The sequence below is a fragment of the Dermacentor andersoni genome, unplaced genomic scaffold (genome assembly GCF_023375885.2).
Source record: "Dermacentor andersoni unplaced genomic scaffold, qqDerAnde1_hic_scaffold ctg00000039.1, whole genome shotgun sequence".
NCBI lineage: Eukaryota > Metazoa > Arthropoda > Arachnida > Ixodida > Ixodidae > Dermacentor > Dermacentor andersoni.
The window spans coordinates 24,124,971-24,151,753 of NW_027314752.1; the positions used below are offsets into that span (position 1 = coordinate 24,124,971).

The 26,783-nt window shown below is 48.4% G+C and overlaps 1 long non-coding RNA gene across 1 annotated transcript in view; it reads right to left on the bottom strand.

Moving 5' to 3' along the window:
• The window catches only part of LOC140214347 (uncharacterized), a 199,309-nt gene that overhangs the window by 62,473 nt on the left and 110,053 nt on the right, over positions 1–26,783 (bottom strand). The gene's annotated exons all lie outside the window — the stretch shown is intronic.

Below are 26,783 nucleotides of genomic sequence, written 5' to 3' on the forward strand. Positions count from 1 at the left end.
GCTATTCGCTACGCTGTAATATTTAAGAATTGCAATATATGTACCAGGAATTTAAAATGACTGTTCACTGTCTGCTAAAGAACGTATAACAAATTGTCAGAAATGAATTGGCAAGAGTTTCTGAAGCACTGCAGAAGCAAAATTAGGAGTTCAAGTTGGGTTTTAGGTTTTGCAACAGAAGCATGGGAATTTTTGCTTGTATTATGCTATTTAGTGCTTTTGGATGTCTAGCCACCAAGTTTCATATTTTATGCTACAACCTGTGATGCTTTCCCTGTAAATGACGCTTTTACAAGTGTCTACAGCGTACATGTTGCAGAAAATAGAAAATAAAGCTGTTATCTTTTTCTTTTGAGCAACTATTTATTTTACATTCTTCGGAAAGCTAGCCACACACCAGCTCATAATTCTTATGGTTTGTTTGCAGTCACATTGTAAAGTGGTTGAGCGAATTAAAGTATAGGCTTTTTACTTGCGAATTAGTGTTTTTGTGCTTAAATCTTGTCCTTTATACCTGCTATAGTTGGATGCTTTTCTTTTTACTTGTCAGTACACATATTATACCTATGAACATGCCATAATAAACATCCCTGCTGCAAATATGTCTGCGCTTTGCTATTTGATATTCAATATTAACTATGTATGTTACAAAATACTGATATTCGCCCACTTCTCAACTTTCATATGTACCTTACCTTCATGTGTAGAAATCATCTGTTGACATCGCTTTCATGTGTATAGGCTCTCTGAAAATATATGTATGCCACATGCGAATACACGTGTGGTATAGTTCGGGCAGTTGTCAGTTTGTGTCATGTGACATTAAAGGACGCCGGAGAGGTTCAAAGCAAAAAAAAAATACAATCTGCTACAACTTAAGCGCAAAGAAGTCGATGGACACACTACAAAGGGTGTTTAGTGTGACATGTCATGCAAGAAAGTAAAAGCAAACTACATCGAGAGCGCGAAGTGTCCAAAAGCTGGGAATGTCGTTCCTCAGTTTCCCACTTGACGTTATAGAAGTGGTGGGTCAGTGGTCCCGGTGGTGTGCCTCTCGTTGGAGGTGAACCGAGGCACTGGTGGCACTGTTTTAAAGCTGTCTTTCACGGCCAACAAATCGTAACTGTGATACCGCGTGCAATACCTGTCCACGTTGCACTCGAGAACATTGGCCGCCAGCAGCACCTCTGGTGGGCCTCAACCCAGACACAAGATCTGCGGCCAGTACTTATGGTTATTCTCCAAGACACGTGCGTAACGGCACTCCAAAAACTGATGCTATGCAGGAATAACCCTTGGTCCCAAGAATGGCCTAAACAGCTGCATTGGGTTGGCTTCCCCCAGTACAAGCCCATGGCTGGAATGGCAACAGTAGCTCTAGTCCTGGGACGGCGCAGTGGTCCTGTGGCTTGGGTGGCTTCGCAGCTAGAACTCCCTCACGTTCGCCATGCAGTCTCACTCTTCCTCCTCTTGTTTTCTTCTCGCATGCTTGTGTATTTGCCACCTGCTCTGGGTTCAAATTCTTCAGGTCTTTGTGGTTGCAATGCCCGCGAGTTCACAGCTGTACTTAATCACACATTGAAATGCAAAGAATAAAGTGAAGAAAAAAAAATAAAAAACAAACATCACGCCCATTTGCCCCAACAGCATGTACAACAACCAATATTTATAACGGAACAGCTGATCATGTTACTAAGGTCAAGTGCAATACAAACCAAACCAGATTGCTCTGTTAAGGTAGCATTAACGCTCGCCAGTTTGTGTTGCGTGAACAGTAGCAATATGTCTGATCGATACTGATAGGTTAGTGAGGGCTAGGATTAACCTTAAGTTGAAGAGAGAAAGAGAAAGATTGGTCAAGAAGAAACAAGCCAGTATAGACGCAGTAAGAGCATAAAAAGGCCAATTCACGCTGGTACTTTCAAATATGCAGCCTTAGAACAGAGAGAAGAAGGTCACATAGAGATAATGAATGAAACCGCTTCAGAGGCACTCACTGAAATGGGAGGTAAGACACCGAGGCAACCAGTAGGTAAGCTCTCCCTAGTAACAGAGCGCCTAAGAAAGAAACGGAAGAGGTTAAAGTGTCCAACTCAAGAGATCAGATAGAATTCGCAGAACTGTCAAAACTGATAAACAAGGAGAAAATAGAGGATATTCGAAACTGTAATGTGAAAAAGACTGAAGCAGTAACAGATGGACGCAGCATGAAATCAGTGAGAAGGAAACTTGGTGTGGGTTAAACCAAGATGTATGCACTGAAAGACAAGCAATGTCGAAGATACTGTAAAGCAGGGAGAGAAGTCTGTAATGACCTATACAGCATCCAGAGCAGCTACGATACCTCCATTCGAAGTAGTTGAACAACTTGTAAATTCTGATTGTTTAACTAGCGAAGACGTTAGAAGGGCCTGACAAGACATGAAATGCGGCGACGCGGCTGGGCAAGATGGAATAACAGTCGATTTATTCAAACACGGAGGAGGCATATAGCTTGAAAAACTGGCGCCCCTTAATACGAACTGTCTGTCGACTTCACGGGTCCCAGAAGACCGGAACAATGCCAACGGTATAGTAATCCAGAAAAAGGAAGACGGTAAAATATTTAAAAATTATAGGCCCATTAGCCTACTTCCAGCATTATATAAAATATTCACCAAGATAATCTCGAATAGAATAAGGGCAACCTTGGACTTCAGTCAACGAAGTGAACAGGCTGGTTTCTAAGGGGTACTCTACAATTATATGCCGACGACATCACCCTCTGGACTGCGAGGGCAGGGTCGGATGGCTGGATGGAAAACACGCTCCAAAAAGCGGCTGACACGATCAACAGCTATGTGAAGACATGTGGCCTTTGCTGTTCGCCTCAAAAATCGGAGCTGACAATAGTCAGACCACGTGCATCAAGGACACAAGCAGAAAACATAGAAATCACTTTGGAAGGGAACCGGATCCTCCCGGTACCTCAACTCAGGATCCTGGGTCTCCTGATCCAGGCAGACGGCAAGGCAACAGCCATGATTAGAAAAATGAAGCTCACGTCAGACCAAATCTTGAACATGATCAGACGAGTGGCCAACAGGCAGAGGGGTCTGAAGGAATCGGACACCTTGCGCCTCGTTGAGGCCTTTGTTATCTCACGAATCGTCTACGCAGCGCCGTACCTGCAGCTCCTCAAGAAGGACGTCTTACAACTTGACGCAATAATCAGGAAAGCCACGAAGCAGGCCCTGGGTATTCCCATAAATTCATCCACGACAAAATTACTTCAAATGGGAGTCCACAACACAGTAGCCGAGCTCGTAGAAGCCCACCTATCCAATCAAAGGGTACGCCTTAGCCAGACCAAGGCGGGCAGAAGCGTCCTCCGCAAGCTAGGATGGCAAGAATCGCACTACACCCGCCACGACCAATTACCCGAAAAGTTCAGTGAGAAGTTGCAATGCAAACCGCTACCACGCAACATGAACCCCACAAGGCATGTCGGACGACGCGACGCCCGGGCAAGAGCCATCTCCAGGACCCTGGAGGAAGACGACACTGTTTTATATACAGACGCCTCTCTATCGAAACGCTCCACGAGGGCAACAGTCGTGGTCACCGGGCTAGAAAAGCTGGTCACCTGCGCATCAATCTACACTCCGTCTTCGGAGGAAGCAGAAGAAGCAGCGATAGCTCTCGCACTCCTACAACCAAACGTCACCAAGATCGTCACGGACTCACAAGCTGCATACAAGAACTACAGATCTGGCTGGGTGTCCCTTGCGGCACTAAAAATTCTTGGTAAAGCTACGCCTCCTAAACAAGCGATCGAATTAGTTTGGGTCCCGGCTCACTCCTCAGTTGAGGGCAATGAATATGCTCATCAACAGGCCCGAGCGCTAAACTCCCGGGCCAACGAGGAGGAGGCAAGGGGATGGCAACCCATCACAAATTATAGAGATATAGTCAAATATTACAGGGACGGCAGGAAGACATTCCCGCACCCCCACCACTCCTTGACCAGAGCCGAACAAACAATATACAGGCAAATCCAGGCAGGATCCTTTCCCCACCCCTGCCTCCAGAACAAGATATACCCAGAGAGATATAAGAACACATGTCCTCACTGCAATGCATTAGGAACCCTTCAGCACGTCATAGGAGAGTGCAATTTTTCCATACACCACCCCCCACCTATACCCATAACTAACCCCCCTGCTATCCCCACCCTTTACGAGCGATGGGAGATCATGCTGTCCAGCCCCGCCCTGGAAGACCAGCTCAGACTGATCCACAGGGGCCAGGCGGCCCTGGAAGCATATGGAGCCCGCGAAGAGGGAGCCACCCCATCAGACGCTTAACGCGTTTCATTTCATAATGGACCAGTAAAGTTTCTCTCTCTCTCTCTCTCTCTACAATGGAACACAACTATGCCCTGAGTCAGGTAATCGAGAAATCGGCTGAGTGCAATTAGCCTCTCTGTACGGTTTTCAGAGATTACAAAAAGGCATTTCATTCAGTAGAGATAACAGTAGTCATAGAGGCATTAGGTAGTGAAGGAATACAGGACACTTGCGTAAATATCTTAGAAACAGAGATTCCATAGCTTCCTTAAACCTCCATTAGTTGGAGGATGTCTATAAAGGGGCCAGATAAAGAGAGACAATTTCTCGAATGCTATTCACTGAATGCTTGGAAGAAGTGTTGAAGTTATTAAAATAGAAAGGCTTACGAGTGAGGATCAACGGCGGATACCTTAGCAACCTTTGATTTGCAGATCCTGCTCAGCACCGCTAGGGAGGAGTTACAACAAATGATTGAGGATCGTAGCAGAGAGAGTGGAAGAGTGGGGATTAATTAGAGTGTAAGTATAATATGCCGAAGACAAATGAAAGATTATGATCAACTGATGGGTGAGAAAGCAAGAGTTCAGGATGGCCAGACACCCTCTAGAGTCTGTGAATGAGTACGTTTACCTACGTCAATTACCCACAGGGGACCCTGCTCATGAGAAGAACATTGACAAAATAATACAGATGAGTTGCAACGCATACGGCAGACATTGCCAGATCCCGACTGGAAGCTTGCCATTAATATTAACAATAAAGGTGCACAGTCAGTGCATTCTGCCGGTGCTAACAGTTGGGGAAGAACCTTGAAGACTGACAAAGAAGCTCGAAAACAAGTTAAGGAACGCGCAAAGAGCTATGGAATGAAGAATGCTAGGCGTATCGTTAAGAGACAGGAAGAGAGTGGTTTGCATCAGACAGCTAATGGGTATAGCGCTATTCTATTAGACATTAACAGAAAAAATGGAGCTGGGCAAGTCACGTAAAGCGTAGGTTAGATAAGCGATAGACCATTAGGGTTACAGAATGGGTGCTAAAAGAAGGGAAGCACAGTCGAAGACAGGAGAATAGCTGGGGTGATGAAACTGAGAAAGTCGCAGGGACTAGTTGGAATCGATTGGCACATGACCGGGGTAATTGGAGGTCGCAGGGGGAGGCATTCATCCTCAAGTAGACATAAAATGGGGTAATGATGATGATGATGATGATAAATTGTGTAAGCTTTGCAAGCGCGCTTACTGAAATTTATCATCAGACAATATTGATGCGCGCAAATTTATTAGCCCGCATACAACTGTGAACAGGTCATTGATATAAGGCAGAATTTCCCAGGACAGAGCTGAGTTGAAGAGCTTCCATATTTTAAATCAGATTTCCCGTTCTACATGAACCCGTGCTCTAGCAATATGAGCTGTCCTAAGGGCATCATTGCGGTCAAACTGGCAGTCTTTAGTAAAAGGTGGCCGAGTGACTCCAGTTGCACGAATATTGCGCAAGTCATCAATGGACAAACCCATGTCAACCATAGTGTCATCAACGAATGACTCAAACTTGTGCAATATGCCTCACTCAGCTGTAATGCCTGTCTGAGGCTCGTCCACCAAATGCTTCTATTGACTTCTATTTGAATGTGTCAGTAGCTGACATTTCACGCACCAAGACCATTCAACTGGAATTTCTGTGCAATCAACAATACATCGCAGTCTTGGATACTGCTTAAAGTTCAAAGGTATATAATTAGAAATTTGTTTCTTTGAAGGCCACTCAATGGCAGCTTTCAGCACTGCAGTAACAAGAGGCAGTGTGTGCACAAAATGTCTGTCTATGGACCAAATGCTACACTGAAGAAATACATTCAGACAGGAAAACGACATATCCTGTTTGAGAACTATGAACACCAAAATAACTTCGTCCCGCACAGAAACCTCCACCTATTCACCGCTTCATACTTCTCTCTGAGTGAAACCATATTGTTTAGAAGTATATGGCAAGGTGTACCAGTAAAGCTTTTAGGTGAGCGTCAGAAAGGAGCATTACCAAAGTCCTAAATTTTTATGTGAAGTCTAGTGAGTTCACTTGAATGGATTTGTTTAGATCGGGTGTGTGGCCCAGCTCTTGAAGTTCAACGAAGGCCTTTGTAGCGTCTTGTTCTGTAACGCAAAGAAAAAAAGTTAGACCCAAATTAGTGCAGTTTTCAACAACAAGTTACTTGTTGTTTGTGAGCAAGAGCTTCAAAGGGGGGAAGCCAATCCTGCACAGGTGGGTCGGCGATACAATGCAGGGGAACGAATTTCTTCATAAAACAATGCGAAGTATCCTACAACACGGTGTATTTAGTCCTACAGCGAAATAAAGTGTGCTGTATTGCACTTGGTTTTGTTTGTTCAAACATTGAAGAGCAAAGAGGGAGAGAGGGAGATCAATCAGATGCGATAAGTAGGGAGGTTACCTAGAAGGTAAACGTTTGGTTTGCTAACCGGGTGCGTAGCGAAAGGGCGGTGCTGAAATATTACACAAAAAATCACGGAGACTGAAATATCAATAGAAAACAAAAAAAAAAACACATGCACGCGTACGAAAGAACACTATTGGTCATAGTCACTCCACTGGGTTACTTGCCTAAAGTGGCATCAGAAGAGCCTTAGTCGCCTAACAGTAGGAGGTGTATTTTCTAGGTGCCCAAAATCTTTCGACTACGCCACTTTAGATATAGTGCTCTTTACAATAGCACAACCTGGTTTGCCTTGCTTGGGTGAAACTGCAAACTTAGGCCAGTGGCAACGCCTATACATCATCAAAACTGGCTCACGAGGGTCGGACAAAAATAATTCTCACCATTGTATTGACTTTGTTCCTAATTATCAGGAAGCTCGCATGCGCAGTCTTCAATGACCTCTTCAGGTACGTAGTCATGTTGGCCCTTGTTTCCTGCAACATTGTTAGGTCAATAAAATAGATGCTTTAAGACCAAGCAAAATCACAAATGCGCGCGCACGACCTCCGATGGGCACAGAACTTCCGCTACGGCAAAAAAAAATGCAGTGAACGCTTTGTGCGTTGATCGCCTGTTTCATTCTCCCACAGAACGACTAAGAAATGTTGCGGAGTACGTTCCCTAGTTTTCAGTGCTCACGACGCAGCGGCAGGCACTGCTGCGGAATATTCACCGAAACAGCGCGAGTGCAGGCCGAAAATTTATTAAACGGTGACACTTGCGTACTTCAACTTACCTTGGAAATCTGTGGAGGGATTTCTTCGGCCAACCCTACGCCTCACTCTTGCTTCGTGGGAGCAAGGCGCAGCGTTTTTCTTCAGCCGCTTTCGTAAGAGCTTCAACTCGTCTTTAAGTCAGAATGTAACAATCAGCACGACACAAAAATCAAATGAAATCATTTAGAGCAGCGTAACAGTGAATTACACTTACCAAGGTGGCCCCAAAAGAAGTCCCCTTTGCTCAAATGCTCGCTAGATACGACCATTTCTTCGCTCACTTGCTTCCCGACCTGGAGCTTCATCGCCCACAACTTCCTCAGTTTTTTTTTCTCTTTTCGAAAGTGATGCAGGCTTACTTTTCCTAATATGGCACGATTTGTGCATTGCGGCACTCTGCACATGGGGTTGCCCTTCGCTCGTCGACTGCTTTCTTCCATATCGAAAAGTACCAAAACCCCAACGCAGCTGCGAAAACCGCGTGAACGTGAAATCCATCGCCCTCTAGCGGCTTCTGGAAACATCCGCGCTGCGGTGCTAGCGCATTTGGAAAGCGCGAATATGGCAGGCGATTGAAAATTGTCAGCGACCACCACTCATTGTGTTGGCCAGCGAAATTATAGGACCCATCAGGAGGGCTGGCGCCATGGAGCCTAAGTTTGCAAGAATATGATGCCATTGTAACCCACAAGTGCGGACAAAAACATTCTGATGCTGATAGCCTATCAGGCACCCCCATTGACCGGTCACCACTAGATGACGAGGATGACGACAACTTCCTTGGAATAATAAGCACGGTAGACTTCGCTGAAGAGCGACGAGCAGACCCGGAGCTGAAAGACCTCGTCGAGTATTTCGAAGGAGACACAGACGTTGGTTGTCCCTAGGGAATATAAGCGAGTATTGTCTTCGTTCTCGCTTCAAAACAACCTGCTCGTACAGACGACTTCGCACCGATCCGCGCCAACTACCTTCTTGTTGTTCCCTCAGCGCTGCGTATGGCACGCCCTACACGACGATCCGACCGCAGGGCACCTCGGATTCTTCCGGACACTGTCGAGGATACAGGAAAGGTATTACTGGCCGCGCTTGACTGCCGACATTGCCCGTTACGTAAAGACATGCCGAGACTGTCAGCGGTGCAAGACACTACCGACAAGGCCAGCTGGATTACTGCAGCCAGTCGATCCTCCTTACCGACCTTTTCAGCAGAACGGAATGATTTCTTGGGACCGTTCCCGAAGTCAATATTCGGATATACGTGGATCGCCGTGGTGACGGAGTACTTCACCCCGCTTCGCTGAAACTAACGCTCTGCCGAAAGGTAGAGCAGCCGAAGTGGTGAAGTGGCGCACGTCTCCGATGAAGAGAATCTCGTCATCGGTGCCTATCTCCAGCACGCCGAAGAAGCCCGACAGCTCGCCCGCCTGCGGAGCAAGAACCAGCAGGGGAGCGGGAGAAGACACTACAACTTTCGGCGACGTTATGTGGAGTACCAGCCCGGTGACTGTGTTTGGGTTTGGACCGCGATACGCCTACCATGACTCAGTGAGCAACTTTCGCGGCGTTATTTAGGACCCTACAAGGTCATTCGACCTATTGTCGCACTGCACTGTGAGGTCGTGCAACACGGCACAGCGGTGCCGCGTACGATGTGAAGTGGTCCAAGTGGTGCATCTTAAGCCCTTTTACACACGCTGACGAATTTCCTTATTATATTGTTTCCTTATTACGGGTGTTTTATTTATTACTTAGGTTTGTTTGCAGCATCGGGTCGATGCTTTTAAGAAGAGGGTATTGACACGTGTTTATCTTTATCGTGTGGCTACGTTTCACGGCCTAACAAATGTTATCGCACAGCGCATGACGCGCCTGCACGAATGAAAAGTTTCTCGGATGTTATCGATGGTTCAATGCGCTGTCTCTTGTCACCGAACCATGTATAATCTGATTTTATGTATGGGCGATGCGAATGTTGTAGAACATTCTAGAAGACACGCGGTTACCAGCGATTACTCTGGAACCTTCCATGACTGATATATAAAAGGTGACGCGCTTGACTCGCTGATCAGATTCTCGACAATCGTCGACTGTATACGCCGCTACCGCTGTGATTTGAGTGTAGCCTGTTTTGTGTGCACAGGTTCGCCAAATAAAACACTTGTTTCGCCTTTCACAGTTTTGTTGCTTTCTTCACCATCACTACCGCGTGATAACCCGGATGTTGTCGAATCTAGCTGAGCGGAAGCAATTGCCGACATAAGGCTGATAATTATTCTTTTAGCATGAGTACCAGCCCATGGGATGGTGCTAGTCTTCACGATAGTCAAGGTGGCGACGCCTTTGGTTGGTCGTCAGGGCGTGTGCATTCAGTGTTGTCGACGTTTCTGGTGAGCTGACAGGAACCGGTGCCTCCGATGGCACGAAAGCGTTGCATGACACGGCGCTTGCTCTTCCGAGAGTATATTTTGCGCAGGTGTGACCACAACATCCCTAACAAAAACAAGCCAAATAAAAAAATCCTTTAAATCAACTATTTGTACGTGTATACACAAAATTGCAATATCCTACGCAAAGTTTGCATGTACGAACCTTCATCGGTGGCTGATTCCTGAGAGCGGTGAAAATCAAGGTAAGACAAAAAATCATAAAGACAAAAAAACAATACGCGAGAAAAGCAGACACCACTCTCCTGCAACTCTCTTTGCGTTACCGATGGTGCAGGTTGTACCGCTACGTCGACATCATCGCTGAGCCAATCTCAAGACTCTCGTCTGCTGCACTGGTGATTGCTCAAGATCAGCATCTCCTGGACAAAAAAAAGCTCTTAAGGTCTAATTCTACTGTGTCTATTGAACGGCGTCTCCTGACTTCTTCTCCAGGTAATCTGCGAATTTAGCTTGGGGTTTGCATGTAGCGCATTTTGCAGTATGAGTAGCATACATCGGTCTATATTTAATATTGCATGCAGAAGGAAAACAAGTTGATTGATTAGCAATAGTTGGTGTAGCAAAGTCTCTGCTTATGAAATAAGGGGTACTTATGCATACAAACTGTACACAAAAACTGTATACAAACTGTATACAAAAAAATCAAAACCCATCTCATGATGACGGTCAGCAGCAATACACTTACAGCGGAATGATTATACCGACACAGCCTGTTATCGCCACCGAAACTCGTTGTTAATGACGCGCTTACTGCAGCATGACACTTATACTTCTCTTATTTAACACTCGCTGCCATGCAGCGGAGTCGCCACGAGGCCTGCGTTTGGCTGCCGGAATGCATGGCGCGTTCATGCATAGAGACGCTCAGAAACACCTGAAGCGCCAAACACACTTATTTCTGCAGACTATGCGCCATCTGGTGACGCTGCTGCGAAGTTCGCGCATGGCGTCCTAAACAATCGTGGTGCCCGGTTGCTGAGATTATTTAGAATTCTTGCATCGCTTGCCCCCCACCCAGTGGCATATACTTAGTTGCCCAAGTTGGTGAGATATTCATTGACGATATATTCGTACTCAGAACACTCATGGTGCACCTCGATAAAGCGTTGGAGTGAAAGACGCTTCTTGAAAAGGGGCGCATACCAAGCACCTTTGTGGTGCCGCATGATAAATCATCTGGTTGTGGTCCTTGAGGAGCCCTTGTGACGTGGGCTTAATTTCAGCCAGCATGGAATAAGTGTAAGTGATTTATTTTGTGTTTCGGTAGTCGCGAATTCCATTTGACACATTCCTAGTTACTAAATTCGACTTCAAATGCTTTCATTCAAGCGCAGAACACACTCACTTGCACATATCCAGCGATCCAAACCGCATCAGATGGGTTCTTAAAAGACCAGCACAGACCTGAGCAAAACGAGACTCCGACGAAAATTCGAGCTCGAGCGGCATACCCAAGCAAAAGCGCTGAAGAGAACAACCCACTAGAAAGTGCTGGAGAGTGTTGTAGATGCTGCCATCTAGTGAAAGCGGTGAGACATAGTTCCCCGTCACTGCGCGTGGTCGGCGATCTGGCAAGCGCGTGCTTCTCCTTCTGGAGACGGAACACGTCTGTGGAAACCATTAAACGTCTGCGTATGTGACTCCTCGTCAGGCCGTCTCGCTCTTCCTGGCTACAACATGGTGTCAGAAGTGTTCTCGTCTCGCCCTGTCCACTGAGTGTACGATCCATCGGCAGAAACGATCATCACTGCAGTTGCATCGTCCTTAGGACTTGGTGCAATAATCCAGCAGAAGCAAACGAATGGCAAGCTTTCTGTCATCGCTTATGCTTCACGATTACTCTCTCTCAGAGACCTAGAAGCGTTACCCTCAAATCTAGAGAGAGGCTCGTGCCTTACCAAAATGTCATTCATGTGCCAACAACCGTAAGAAATACATCAGAAACACTACTAGATCTTTGTTTCATGAACTGTAACGACCGATATAGAATCTGGTGTCTTATTCGCGTACCTGAGCGATCACTTACCATCTTTATTTTTCGAACACACCTGGCACAATATACAACATGAACCTCGCTCTAATCAATTAAGCACGCAGTCAATATTGACGAAACAATTCAGTTGTTCCAAAGCATTACAGCACAAACAAACTGAAATAATATTTACCATGCAGAAGACGCGGTCGCCGCATGCAATTTATTTATTGAGGGAATTACTAATGTCTACAAAAAATAATTTCCAGTAGAATAATTTACGAAAAATAGCAAAGTTAGGAAGCCATGGATTAGTAGAGCACATTTAAAAAGAATTAAGGAACGTGATGAACTTTCTTCTCTATTTATAAAAACTAGAATATTTGACTATATAAGAAACTCAAAAATAAGTTGGGGCGTGACTATAAAAAAGCGCTTCATGCATACTTCGAAAAGAAGTTTGCATGTACAACTAACAACCCAAACAAGATATGGCAAACCGCGAACTACCTCATGTCAAGGCTCGAAAGAAAGAGCTCCCACATTTGAGTATTGAAGTCACAATACTCAAATCAATATTGAAGTCACAGGTCTAACAGCCACGTCCACAATCCAGGAGCATTTAATATAATAACCACGGATAGTTGTAGCCTGGAATGCAACTTAAACATTCACCCTGCCATTGCGGGCTCAATATAAATGGCTCCCACTACGGAAAGCAGACATATTTTGGTTACTGCTAAAGGTGAACAACAGTAGCGCTTACGGAATCGATAATTTGAAAGAACTGGCCATAAAAGCAGTTCCGCACATTATTGACTATGTGCCATCATTAGTCGTCCACTATCACATATGTGCAACCTGATCCTAAGCTCGGGTAGTAGACAACGTTGTGGGGCCAGTTGGTGCATAGCTTTCAATAGATGAAGCACCAACAGTGCTTGCACACTAAGAAGGAACAAAAATAGAACAAGGCGCAACTTGCAAGCGTTTATTTAAGGTAAAGGCGGCTGATTATATAGCCAGGGGGGGAAGGTAAGTGAAAATAGGGATTACGCGAATGCGCACGCGCGAGAACACAGAAGATGTACATGATGGGAATCACAAGAATAACTAAAATTTAAAACCTCTCGAAAAACATGCGTTCATTTGTGTATAGATTCAGAGATGGGGTGGTGACACAAGCGTCGCCTCTTTTACTAAATTAGTTGGCCTCCAACAGTTCACGCTCCTCAGACTCTTTGCTTCTAAACGTGATAGTTTTATCATGAAGCCTTACTTCACATACTGGATTGTTCTCATTCCCGCAGGCCTTGCAATGAAGCGGTAAGTTTGAGCCCTAACTATTTTTAATTGAGAGCTTATGATCTCGCAGGCGTTCATTAATACATCGGCCAGTTTAGCCGATATACTGTTTCCCACACTTCAGTGGTATGCGGTATGCGACCCTCTCTTCAAAGTTCAAAAAAGAGTTTGTATGTTTAACAGAACACTATACTTTCTTATGATCTCAGATCCACTCAGGCGGCACAATGTAGCAAGTTTACGGGGCGTGGAAAAAAAACAAAGGAATTAATATTTTTTGGCGACGTGTTGAAGATTATGCGCCACTTTGTGAGAATACGGTATCATCACTGGTTTAGCGTTCTTTTCCAATCTTTGACCTTCTTCACTGCTTCTTTTTTATTTTTTCACGTTTTTCAATAACGCCTCCGAAACTGCGTTCAAAACGAAACAAGAAAAGACAGCCTTCCTCAACTTCAACATCTGTTCGTGAACGCTTTTTTTGTGCCTTGTGACCTTATGTTTGTGCCTTATGTTTGTGCCTTGTGCCTTATGTTTTAAGAGTGGATTCAAGGCACATAGTGGCAATCGTACGTTTAACAGTCTTGGAGTGCGTAGACTCATACGACAACAATTCTCTACATGCACAGGTTTCGTACATTCAGCACGAGCCCTCGTCAGTAAGGGTTATGTCAATATCTAAAAAAAACAGCAAGCTGTTATTCTCGGCTAGTCCAAAAGAAAAATCTAAACCCTTGCCTTGCTGTTTGAAAGCAGATAAAATGCTCTGCACAGTATATGAGTAGGTGATGGGAAATCCTTTCGTCAGTAAAATTAAAAAGTATCAACATACCTAAAACTCCTGAGCACATTGCCTCTGTCAAACACCTTGGATAGCGCTTGGTCGATGTCCGCATGGAAAATGTTGCAAACTACGGGAGCCTAGAATCCCGGCACATGAGCTTCTAGGCTTGAATAGTATGATTTCTAACAAATTCGCGCCGGAGTTCAAGAGAGGTGTGGCTGGATGGAGCTGACAGCCAGGCCAGAACGGTGTCTAACAAAGGGACTCGCTAAGGACCCCCACAAAACATATCGTGGATTTTTTAAGAGCAATGACCTTCGACTCCTGCAGGCCGACACAGATGGAGGGCAGGTAGCTATGCCATCGGGCATGTTTAATGCTTTACATACCATCCAGAGGACGTTCAAGTTAACGAAAACTGATGCCAAGAAAGGAAAAGAGCCTTGCAATATATTTGTGGGAAGACATAAGGGCTACAGAAGCTCTCTAATGGTGTCCATAAATGTAGGCAATGTAGTTTAAATGTACTCGTTACTGCAAAAACGCACAAAAATTGATATGTCCATCAGTTGTGGTGTGGGTGAAAGAGGTTCCTGGCAAAAGAACGTTAGCTATTACCTTCTAAAGCAGCCTAACACCTTGACTATATTTGACCCTATAATGGTAACGAATAGCCTTGACATCATAGCTTTTGTACGTGAGACAAAGTCGCTAGGATGCGTGTTTTAAATATATGTTGATCTTTTTTTACTCTACTCCGCAAAAGGATTTGTCAGCTGCCGTCCTGAACTGGATTGAGATGAACGGGCAGGTATCCTTTCAGAATACCGCCTGCATTTCTGTGGATAACTTCATAGAACACCTGGAGTTATATTTGTGTTCATCGGCTGCTTGTTTTCAAGACCAGTCTTATGCGCGAAATAAAGGAATTTGTATTGGCTGGTGCAGGGCAGACGTACTTTGCAGCATTTTCATTGCGGGCATCGGCAGAGCGCTAACGAAGGTATTTGAAGGAGGCAAAGTGCTAAAGGTTTCAAGGTATGTTGATGATTTTTGATTATTTTACTGACGAAACGATCTTTCATGGCTTCCATACTGTGCAGCGCATGTTATCTGATTTTAAACAGCAAGGCAATGGTGTAGACAATACATTTGAACTTGCCAAGAATAACAGCTTGCAGCTTTTAGATAATTGCATAACTTGCACCGACGAAGGCCCTGCTGGATGTACCAAACCTGTGCACGCATGGACTTGTAGCCGTATCAGATTACACACTCAAAGCCAGTAAACGTGCCATTGCCACTATGTGCCTTAAATTAGCCCTTAAAAATCGTGCTGTCATAAGGCACAAGAAAGCTTTCACGAACAGATTTTTATGTTGAGGAAGGCTTGCTTTCCTTGTTTAATTTTAAGCGCAGTTTTAGAGGCGGTATTGAGAAAGGTGAAAAAATAAAGAAAGAGAAGCAGTGAAGAAAGTCAAAGATTGGAAAAAAAAAGCTAAACCAGTGGTCACTTTCTTCAGGTGTCATTCCAGACGACTGGAGGACCAAGAAGGTCGTTCCGGTTTTCAATCAGGTAGCAGAAATTCCCCACCTAATTACCGCTATATCTCTCTAACAAGCGTCCCCTGCAAAATCATAAAGCATGTGATCTGCTCACACTAATCAATTTTCTTGACAGTCTTCACTTTTTTCATCCTTCGTGACATGGCTTCCGCAAGGGTTTCTCATGTGAAACACAGCTTGCAGTTTTTCTACATGAAATCCATACCAACCTGGATGGTAGCGTACAGACTGACGCGATATTTCTTGATCATGCTAAAGAGTTTCATCAAGTGCCTCACCAACGATTACTTGCGAAACTCTCCCAGCTAAATGTATATCCTACTGTGTTAACATGGATTAGAGAATTTCTTATTAATCGATCGCAATATGTTGTTATAAATACACCTCTCCTCTCCAGTTCCAGTAACGCCAGGTGTCCCCCAGGGAGCGGTTCTTCGACCGCTTCTATTCTTAATCTATATCAACGACTTACCTTTCCATGTATCCTGTATTTTACGCCTGTTTGCGGATGACTGAGTTATCTACCGCACTGTACTTAACAATTTGCATCAGATAACCCTACAAGGTGACCTTGCTAATATTTTAGAATGATGTACCACTTGGATAATGACACTAATCGTTAACAAATCCAACAGCTTGTCGTTCACCCGCAGTCAATAATCCTTGGATGTTTGCGTACAAAATTTACAATTTGGCTCTAGAATCAACTAACACTTATAAATACCTCGGCGTCACTGTGTACGACGACCTCAACTGGCGTACTCATGTGCATACCATCATTTCAGCTTCTAACAAAACTTCAGGCGGAAAGCCCCAAATCACGAAAAACTACTTGCCTACACATCATTTGTACGACCGAAACTAGAATACGCCTCAGCAGTCAGGAATCTGCATCAAGCATATCTCATCGACGCTCTTAAAGCTGTAGAAAAATGCGTCGCTCGATTCATCCATTCGTCCTAGTCATATAACATCAGCGTCACGTAACCGTAATTGCTATCTGGGCTTGCAGACCTCGTTTTACGTCGGCGCATCACTTTCTCCTGTCTTTACCACATTTTTTTTACGGTCATACCGTTCATCAAACACCCTATATCACACCTGCAGCGCGCATATCAAACCGGACCAGCCGCTCGCAGCATGTTTCACGACCACGTTCCGTAAGATCAACAGTTTTAGCCTCGTTTTTTCTTCTCATGGCGGCAGACTGGAACGCCCCCCCCCCCCCCCCCCCCCTGCCATTGCCGACATAATCTGCCCACCCCTGTTTTTGGAACAGGTCAATGAGCATCTGCAACTATGTTGTACATGATCTTTCCTTAAATGTGTTGTTTGTACTTACATGTGTGTATGCATGTGTACATATTTAGGCGTTAATATGTGTGTGTACATGGGTGAAGATACTTGAATATATGTATGCATATATGCGCGCCAACGAGTGTAAACTCGAATGTTGTACCCACCCCTTGTGTTATACCCCTGAAATTGGTGGTCATGGGAAATCAATAAATTCACTCAAAATCAAAATAAATTCAGCTAAACTGACACCGTATTCTCACAAATTGGCGTATATTCCTAAATACGCCACCGTAAAATACGCAATTCCTGTTGTTTTTTTGGCACCCCGTAATCTTGCTACATTGTGCCGCCTGATTGGATCTGGTGACACTAAGAAAGCAGATGGTTCTATTAAACATGCAAACCCTTTTGTGAAGTGTGAAGAAAGAGTCGTATACCGCATACTACTGAAGTGTTGGAAAGAGTAGATCAGCCAATTGGCCAATGAATTATAGAACACCTTCGGAAGCATAAACTGTCACTGAAAAATAGTTGCGGCACAAAGCTGCCGCTTCATTGCAAGGCCTGCGGGAACGAGAATAAACAAGTATGTGAAGCAAGGCTTCAAGAAAAAACAATCCAGATTAGAAGCAAAGACTCTGTGGAACTATTGTGGACAACCAGATAAAGAAAAGAGGGGACGCCTGACAGCACCCCGTCTCCAAATATTTACACAAATGAAAGCATGTTTTAGATAAGTTTAGAATGTACGTAACCTTGCGATTCCTTCATGAACATCTTTTGTCACGTGCGCTTCTACGTATTCAGTGCTGCCTGTTTTTACAGCGATGATCTATACCGCTACCATCCAAGAAAGCTTTCTTGTCATTGGCGTAGCAATAGAAAAACTCCCCATACCTGGTCCGAAATTGAAGATAGTGTCCCGCCAGGCCAATCCGTGGCGGAGGTGAAGCAGGCGTTAAGCACTCTCGATGCCTGAGCTGCTTCCGAAGATGGCGTAACGCCGGGCCGACCCGCGGTGGAGCTGAAGCAGGCGTTAAGCACTCCCCATACGTGAGCCGATCCCCGGAGATAGTGCAAAGCCGGGCCGACACGCGGTGGAGCAGAAGGAGGCGTTAAGCACTCTCCATACCTGGGACGATCCCGGAGATAGTGCAAAGCCGGGCCGACATGTGGTAAAGCTGAAGCAGGCGTTAAGAGGAAGTTTTAGCTCGGGTGCACCTATCAAAATACATGTAAAAGGAGAATCCGCATTTCTCGGCAACCACTGCCCAAATTTGTCGAGGTTTGTTGTATATAAAATAAAAACTTAAACTCTGTTGACTGTTGGTTTCAAATTTTTGATTTATGTCGTCACCTTTTAGTGAAATTTGGCAAAAATTGAACATATTAAAAAAAATCGATACTATCAAGTTTACAACTGCGTAACTCAGCAACAAAAAATAATAAAACAACTTTAAGAATCGCATCTAATAATACATCTAAAGCGGACAAAATTGATATGTTACACATGAGTTTCAAAAAATTTATTAGCATGGATATACAGGTTTTGCAGAAGCATTGCAAACAACCTAACAAATTCACGTAAGGTGTAAAATGACATATCGAATTCGTCCGCTTTCACTGATCTAATGGATGCCATTGGCAGAACCACGATATCTATTCTTTATGCAGAGCTATGAATTTGCAAACTTCGTGCTTCTATAATTTTCAAGCTTTCGAATGTTTGAAAATACTTGTAACAAAATTCAGGACCTAAATCTAAAATCCGCTCCCAACAGTCACTACAATTCAATTTTCTCTCTCAAATTCAACAAGTTTCATTAAAATCGGTGCAGGGGTTATCTCAGAAAAACGTTTTCTCGTTTAACATGTATTTGAATAGGCCGCGTTGGAGTTGGGCGCGAGCGAAAGCTTCCTCTTAAACACTCTCCATGCGTGTACCGATCCCGAATATTGTATAAGGCCGGGGTGACCCGCAGTGAAGCTGAAGCTGGTGTTAAGCCCTCTCCATACGTGGGCCGATCCCGAAGATGGTGCGATGCCGGGCGGCCCGCGGCGGAGCTTAAGCACGAGTTAAGCACTCCCCATAGGTGGGATGATCCCGAAGTTAGTGCGATGCCGGGCCGACTAGTTGCGGAGCTAGAGCAGGCGTTAAGCACTCGCCATACGTGGACTAATCCCGAAGATAGTATAACGCCGGGCCGACACGCGATGGAGCTCAAGCAGGCGTTAAGCACTCCCCATACGCGGGCCTATCCCGAAGATAGTACAAAGCCGGGCCAAGCACGGTGGAGCTGAAGCAGGCATTATGCACTCTCCATACGCTGGCCGATCCCAAAGATAGTGTAAGGCCGGCCCGACCCGCAGTGGAGCTGAATAAGCCGTTAAGCACTCCCTATACGTGGGCCCATCACGGAGATAGTCCGTTGCCGGGCCGCCCCGCACGGAGCTTAAGCAGGCGTTAAGAAGAAGGATAGGAGCACCCGAGCTTATGCTCGGGTGCTCCTATATAAATGCATGTAAAAGGAGAATTCGTATTTCTCGGCAACCACTGCCCCAAATTTGTCGAGGTTTCTCGTATTTAAAAGAAAAATCTTAAAATCTATTGACTGTTCTTTTCTAATTTATTTTTTATCATCAATTTTTTAATGAAGATTAGCAAAAATCGAAAATATTCAAAAAATGATATTACTACGTTTACAACTGCGCAACCCAGCAACGAAAAATGGTAATAGAATTCTGCGAATTGCATCTAATACTACATCTAAAGAGGCCAAACTGATATGTTACACAGGAGTTTCAAAGAATCTATTAGCATGGAACTAGAGCTTTTTCAGAACCATTATAAACAACACAACAAATTCAAGTAAGATGTAAACTGACACATAGAAGTTGTCCGGTTTCAATAATCTAAAGGATAAAGTTGACAGAACTGCGATATCTATTCATGATGGAGAGCTATGAATTTGTAAACTTCGTGCTTCTACATTTTTCAAACTTTCGAATGTTTGAAAATATTTGTAACAAAATTCAGGCCGTAAACCTAAAACCCGCTTACAACAGTCGCTAGAATTGAACTTTTCCATCAAGTTCAGCAAGTTTCATTAAAATCAGTCCAGGGGTCAACTCAGAAAAACGTTTTCTCGGTTTACATGCATTGAATAGGCCACGTTAGAGCTGGGCCCGAGCTAAAGCTTGCTTTTGTGTGTGTGAAGTGATTTTTAAAGAGAAATGGAAGAGATAAGTGCAGTGCCGTAACTGTCTCTCACAGGAGGACACCTGAACAGCACTGCACGTGGAAGGGGTATGGGGAGAAAAAGATGAAGGAGATAGAGATCTGAAGTAAAAAAGAGAGACCAGAGTAGTAAAAAAAAGCAATGCAGCTAAGCGTTTGCAGGGCCTACAGCCGTGCTCTGAGGTGTGCTACTTCACAGAATTCCATCAATGCCGAAAATTCAAGCTTGGCGATGGAACTGTGAGCATTGGGGAAGAGTAGGCACTGCAGGGTGGTGGATGACAAGCCACATTGGCGGTAGGATGCGCACAGAGCCTCCCTCTCGGTCCCGAAGGCCGGGAAGTGACGCAGAAGATGCTCGAGTGTCTCCACACCGTCACAGCTACCACACACGGGGCTGCCGGTTCCCGTGAGCCTGTGTGTGCGCGCCGCTGTTTTGTAGCAGCCGATGCGCAGGCGGCGAAGGAAGGCGCAGTCAGCCCGAGAGAGGCCCGCACGCGAGAGCTGGCGCGAGGGCATTCCCGCCGTGACACGCCGATCGGGGTATTGCGCAGTGAGGCAGCGCAGAACCGCTGTCTTGGCCGCGTCGAAGCTCGTCACCAAATGGGTGAGGGGAAAGCGCTCACCGTGCGCCGCCTTGGCGAGGGAGTCAGCCTCCTCGTTGCCTGGCGATCCGATGTGTGCGGGTTTCCATTGGAGCACCAGGTCGCAGCCTTGATTGACGATGTGTCGCATCTTGCAGCCAACTCGAACAACAAGGGGCACTCCGGCGTAATCCCTGGCTAGCATGCAAAGTGCCGCATGAGAGTCAGTGAGAATGGCCGCTGACACAACGTTCGTATGCTCCAAAAGGAGGTCAGCAGCGAGATCGATGGCGGCGAGTTCGGCCACTGTCGAAGACACGTCAAAGCGCAGTCGGCACTGGCACGTTTCTGAGATGTCTGGTGCCGTGCAATACGCAGCGCCGGACCCGTCCGGCGTCACCGAGCCATCGTTGTAGACGAGTAGTCGTCCTGCCAGTCTCTCGTGCAGTAGGGAGGCGGTCTGCTCTCTCATTGTGCACACCGCAGTTCAGCGCTTTGATGTGACGCCAGGCACCGCCATGGTCACGTCGAGCAGAATGTAGTAGTATGGCAGGGAGGCGAACTGTGGCGACGACCCGATGAGCTTTGAGAACTCGGTGGCGCGCTTGCCCATACCCGAGTTCGGCAGGGAGTGGAGTCTGGAGATGAGCCGCTGGCCATGTGTGGTGAGCGCTGCAGGCGCTCAATGTGGCGGAGCGCCTGCTTTCGTGCACGAAGGGATGGCGGCCAGTAGCCCACTTCCGCGAGTGTCGCCCCTACTTGGGAGGAGCGAGGGAGGCCGTATAGTTATCGCACCGCAGTAGGGTGCGCCAAGTTCAATAGCCTTCCAATTCGCCGCTCGAGCGTTGGTGGTGGGGAGGGTGTAGTGTGCCCTCGATGTGGCCACACAGTTGTACACGCGCAGTGCGAGTTGCGGCGTGCATCCGTGTCCACGCACGAGAAGGGAGCGCGTGGCGCTCGCGACTTTCCTTGATTGCTTGCAGATGTGGGAGACGGCCGCATTAAAGTTGATGCGGCAGTCGATCTGCAGGCCGAGGTAACGGGTGCTCTTGCCCCACGGGAGAGAGCAATGGCGCAGAGTGAGCGGTGGCGCTTCGGAACATGCTCGCGTGCCTCGTGGGTGTACCAGCAGTGGCTCTGTTTTGGTCACCAACAGCTAGAGGCCGATGCTTCCCGTGTACTGGTCCACCGCGTCGATTGAAATCTGGACGGACGCACGCACCTGATAGCCGACTTCAGTAGGGATAGTCGCAAAGAGGGCGATGTCGTCAGCGTAAATGGCCAACCGTAGTTCGTGCGGCATCGCTTTCGGTATATAGTCCGGAAGTCGCGCGAGGGCAAGATTAAACAAAAGGGGGCTCAAAACATTGTCCTGCGAAACACCTGAAAAAAAACTGCGCGGCCGGCTGAGTGCTCCCCCAACCCGCACCCGAAGCCTGCGATCAGACAAGAAGGCTCGCGCGTAGTCGAGTAGCCGGTCGGGGATGCCGAGCTCATACAGCGCACTGACGATTGTGGAATGCGGCTGTCCATTGAAGGCGCCCTGTACATCAAGCAGGACGAGGTAGCTGCCCTCGCGACGGCCCGCCGCCTCCTCGAGCGCAGCGACAACCTCGGCCAGGGCGTCAGCCGTTGCCCGCAGCCGGCGGACAACGGCTGACGCATACGAAGCATACGCTCCCGAGCCGCTCTGCTCGGGAGCGTATGCGTCGAGTGCCGCTGCAATCCACTCCAGACGACGAAGTGCCATGGCTTCGAATGTCTTACCGGCGACAGACATGAGTGAAAACGGCGGTAGGAGCTCACGCTGCTTCGCGGTTTGCCAATTTTGAGGAGAGGTACCACGATTGCTTCTTTCCACTCGGGAGGGACGACGCCGGTGCGCCAGACACGGTTGTACACCTCCAACAGCGATGGAAGCTGCTCGTCGTCAATGTTTCGCAGCGTCTGGTAGATAATTCCATCCGCGCCCGGCGCAGAACGTCGCCTCCGAGCGTTGAGCACGATGTGAAGCTCGCTCACGGTGAAGTCCTCCGTGCAAAGCACCTTCAGCTGCTGCAGAATTACATTCGTCAGGAAGTAACGCAGCGGCGCGAGGAGAGCGGCTTTCTTGTGTTCAGGAAGCTCGAAAACTGGGCCATCGGGCAGAAGCAACGGCGGCAGCGGTGCAAAGGCGGCGGCGGGTGCTTCCGCGAGCTGCTCTGCGCTCAAGCCATGTGCGACCGCGATGGAAAGCGCAGGACAGCGAGGGATCTTTGGTCGAAGGAGAGCACCGAGAATGCGCCACGGGCGCTATCTGTTGCGCGTATCGCAGAGCGACACACACAAACTGCTCCAGCTCTGGTTGCGCTGCTGTCTGGAATGACGGTGGCGCACCGCATCGAGGCGATTGTAGAGAGTTCAATCCTCTTTCCTGTCGCTCTTGATGGCTCGATGTTCAGCGCGGCGCCGGACAGCTCGAAGGTTAGGCAGCTTGGTGTCGGGAACCAGCATTCCCGCAGGCACAGAACAGTATATCGTGGTGGCGTCGACACAACGTGTCACGTGAGTCAGGAAATCCGCGTTCGCAGTAGGGGGCGTGGCACAATGTTTCCGAAACTGTGTCCAGTCGGTGACACGGTAGGAGCGCCGCGGCCCATGGGCTGCAGCGTGTGGCTCGAGGGTGATCGGGTAATGATCGGAGCCCTGAGTGTCGGGGCTGCGTTGCCACTCATAGTGGCAACCCTCGCTCACAAGCGACAAGTTGATGGCGCTCTTCCGTGCGCCCCAGGACACGAATGTGGGACTACCGGTGTGGAGAAGTAGGAGGTCCGCAGAGAGGATGGAGTTGAGCAAGTCCCTACCTGGCGGCTCGGTGTTCGGGCCCCTCCATGTTGTGTGGTGACTGTTGAAGTCACCCAATGCTACACAGTCACCCCCGATGCGAGCGACAAGCGCAACCACGAACGAACTGTCCCACCGACGCACGGGTCTAACATAAACACTGGCGACACAGGTGTCGGCTACCCCCAACACGCACAGTCACGACAACGCACTTGATGCCACTGGTCACGATGTCGGTGACATTTATGTCAGCTTGCGCGAAACATGCGCGAGCATACAGAGATGCGCGGGAGCGTCCAAGCGAATGCAGCGGGTCGCAGCAATGAGCCTTGCTGCAGGTCTGCGACTGGCATTCGGTGGCACTGTAATAGACCACAAATCCGGGGAGGTTAAACTCGCCGGGACGCGCGTAAGTTTTTTGCAGCGCGAGCACGTCGTATTCGTGTAGTGAGAGGTGTTGGGCGAGTTCAGCGTCGCAGCAGCGCATCGAGTGGACATTCCACTGGAGGATGCGCGGCCGACGTTTCGGAGATCACCTATCCATGCTGGGGCAAGGCTTGCTGAGCTGCGAGGGCCGCGGCGCACATTTGCCGAGTGGTGTCGTCCATCGCTGCTGTCTCTAGGAGGACGCGCAGTGCTGCTGCGAGGGCCGCACTTACTGCATCTTTGGATCGGAGGTGGCGGGGCTAGTGGGCTGTTGCGTTTGTGCTTGCTCTGCCGGCTGGGCTCTACGACCGCTGAGCGCATCTCTGAATGAGAACCCAGGTTGTACGATCACGGAAGGACGGGTAGCTGCTCCTTGCTTCCGTCGGTTGGTGCCTGATGAGGAGCGAACTTTCGCGATCGCCTGCTTTCGCGTGAGAGGCTCTGGCGACAGTAACAACAGCACGGCAGCCTTCCTCTCCATTTGCCAGTTGGGGCAGCGCGGCCTCTGCGCGGTGCAGTCGGCGGTGGCGTGCGACTCCCCGCAACGGAGGCAGCGGGCATCGCGCGAACATGTTGCACCAGCGTGACCAAACAAGGCGCATCAATCGCACTGGAGTGGCCGCGGGAGTCGGGGGCGCACCGTGCGACGCTGCTTGAAGATGAGCACTTCGGCCGGAACGGCGTTGCCGACGAATCGCACCGCTATGTTGTGGCCCCTGCGTTCGCATGAGAGGACGGTCACGGGGGCTTCAAGCAGGTCTCTTATTGTGAGCGCGCCGATCGAGCTGTCGACACCGAAGATGGTGCAACCGCAGGTGTTTTTGTGAGATATTTCGCCCTCACGGGCACATCGCCGCCGGTGTGGACTTGTAGGAGATGTGACAGTTCTGCCCCCGGGAGCGCATCGATGGCGACAACATTCCGTCTAATGTTCACCCGCACGCGGTGTGGTCCCTGAATAGCTGAAAACTGTGCGGCGATAGTTTCTTGCGTCAGTGTCAGGAAGTTGCCTTTATGCCCTTGGGGACGAAACAGGACCGTGTCAGCGTGTTCTCCTAGAGCTGGGCCGTCGACCGAGGGTGCATGTGATCATCTCGAGAGGCCTGTAGCGCGGCCCTATTTTCCCGGCCCTCTTGGGTAGTGAGGGATGATTAGTGCTGTGTTGGGTAGCCTGCTTGGTTGAATCCGAGGCGGAGATGAGTGCGAGTCCCCATGTTCAGGCTCGGTGTGGGGCTGCTGCTGCTGCTGGCTGCTTTGCGGAGCGAGTGGCTGGAGCGGCCCGAGAACACAGCTGGGGTGATCCGAGCTGGCTGGGTTGGTTGAGGAGTGCATTCCTTTTTCCCCTGTTGCCTTTTTACCGTCGGCGCCGTCGTTGCTCGTACCTTGAGAGGTTGTCACAGCTACGGCCCCGGCATGAGCCATTGGAGAGGGAGACTGACCCTCTATCTCTCGCTCTGTTGGGTGCGGACGAGTGGGTGGGTTGGCCAGTGGGGCTTTTGTTGTTCCCCGTTCGAATTGTCGGCGCTTCCTTGGGGAGCTGGCCCGTTCTGCGAATGCTCGGCAACCGCTGCCACGTGGAACGGTGGGGAAGGTGACTGCGGGTGGCTGTCATGGCGACGGCGGTGGTCGTTCACTTGTTGTTCGCCATGTTGCAGAGCTTCGACGAATGGCAGTCGGCTGCTTTCCGTCGCGGCCACGGTTGTAGTTTCGTTGTCAACGCGAGTCAGCGGTAAGGCAGGCAATAATGCAGACGACGACGAGCGATCAAACCTCGTGGATTTAGAGGCCTGTGACCCGCTACACGAGGCGCTGAGCGATGGAGACGACTCCGTGCTATCAGAGCTGGTGGCCGGCGAGGAGGGAATGGTGCTGCTACTCGGAGACGTAGGCGCTGAGGCATTGCAGTCGCTTTCCATATCGGCGAAAGATGCTGCGGCGAAAGTGATGTTGGCGGCCTCTTGTCGATAGCGGTTGCCACGTGCGTGGCAGTTGGCGTTCTTGTGGCCGGCATTCTTACGGGTTGTCGGTGACAGGCGCTTTGGCTGTCCTTCAATACCGAGCTTAGGGCGGGCCTCGAAAATCAGCAAGTCCAGTGCTCGCGAGCGAGGCTGTGGCGTGCCGAGACGCAATTCAGGAACTGTGTCCTGGGTGTCCTCCACGTCAAGGTCCAACCAAGGGCCGAAGCCGCCGGCTACAGGTAAATACTTTCTCCCCTGGGAGCCCTAAAAAGGGCTACGCTCTGAGCGCTGTCATGGGAGAAGGTTAACGTGTAGCTAGAGTTAGGTGGTTAAAAAAAACACCTCTCACAATGAGGGCTGTAGCGAGTGCCGTCGCCGTCGGAGCGAGGGGGAATGCGACCACAGCGTCCGGGAGCGTCCCCTCCTCTGAAACACTCTCCATACGTGTGTGAATCCCGAAGATTGTGTAACGCCGGGCTGACCCGCAGTGAAGGTGAAGCTGGTGTTAAGCACTCTCTATACGTTGGCCGATGCCGAAGATAATGCGATGCCGGACCGACCCGCGGCGCCTCAGAAGCAGGCATTCAGCACGCCCCATACGTTGGCCGACCCCCAGAAAGTGCGATGCCACGCACACGCAGACCCGTGGTGGAGTTGAAGCTGGCGTTAAACACTCCCAATACGTGGGCCGATCCCGAAGATAGTGCGATGCCGGGCAGACCAGCGGCCGGGCTGAAGAAGGCGTTGAGTACTCCATACCCGTGGGCCGATCCCAAAGATAGTGCGATGCCGGGCCAACCCGCGGCGGAGCTGAATCAGGCTTTAAGCACTCCC